Source organism: Saccopteryx leptura, chromosome 11, assembly GCF_036850995.1.
Source record: "Saccopteryx leptura isolate mSacLep1 chromosome 11, mSacLep1_pri_phased_curated, whole genome shotgun sequence".
Classification (NCBI taxonomy): Eukaryota; Metazoa; Chordata; class Mammalia; order Chiroptera; family Emballonuridae; genus Saccopteryx; species Saccopteryx leptura.
The window spans coordinates 46016372-46017228 of NC_089513.1; the positions used below are offsets into that span (position 1 = coordinate 46016372).

General features: G+C 48.0%; 1 non-coding gene across 1 annotated transcript; it reads right to left on the bottom strand.

The window, feature by feature from the left end:
- Positions 1 to 456: 456 nt before the first annotated feature.
- Positions 457 to 532, bottom strand: TRNAV-GAC (transfer RNA valine (anticodon GAC)). Its single transcript has one exon. It is a non-coding gene; the product is annotated as a tRNA-Val (tRNA).
- Positions 533 to 857: the final 325 nt, after the last annotated feature.

An 857-nucleotide genomic window follows, 5' to 3' on the forward strand; every position in this document is an offset into this window, starting at 1 on the left:
AACAGAATAGAATGAATAGAATAGGGGCTGGGTAGAGAGAATAGGGAGTTGTTGTTTAAATGGACATAGTTTTTCAGATTTGCAAAATGAAAAAATTCTGGAGATTGGTTGTAAAATAATGTGTGTTTTGTTTTGTTTTGTTTTGTTTTGTATTTTTCTGAAGCTGGAAACCGGGAGAGACAGTCAGACAGACTCCCACATGCGCCCGACCGGGATCCACCCGGCACGCCCACCAGGGGGCGACGCTCTGCCCACCAGGGGGCAATGCTCTGCCCCTCCAGGGCGTCGCTCTGTTGCGACCAGAGCCACTCTAGTGCCTGGGGCAGAGGCCAAGGAGCCATCCCCAGCGCCTGGGCCATCTTTGCTCCAATGGAGCCTCGGCTGCAGGAGGGGAAGAGAGAGACAGAGAGGAAGGAGAGGGGGAGGGGTGGAGAAGCAGATGGGCGCTTTTCCTGTAGCCCTGGCCGGGAATCGAACCCGGGACTTCTGCATGTCAGGCCGATGCTCTACCACTGAGCCAACCGTCCAGGGCCTTAATGTGATATTTTAACACTGCAGAACTGTATATTTACAAATGGTTAAGGTGGTAAATTTTATGTTACCACAATTTAAAATAAATTTAAAAAGCAATAGTGCCTTTTGGACTAACTAGCAGGTGGGGTGGGAGGAACTTGCCTACCCTCTATTCTGCAATTCCATCTCAGCATTAATAAACAAAAGATACAGCAAATGAGCTAATGAGACCATGTGCATGCTCTGGGTCTACGTTAGGTCTCAGTGTAAATAAAGAAGTCATAAAGTTCACAGAACTCTTCTGAGCAAGGGCTATTTCTTATGCTTGTTTTGTGCTCCCTGCA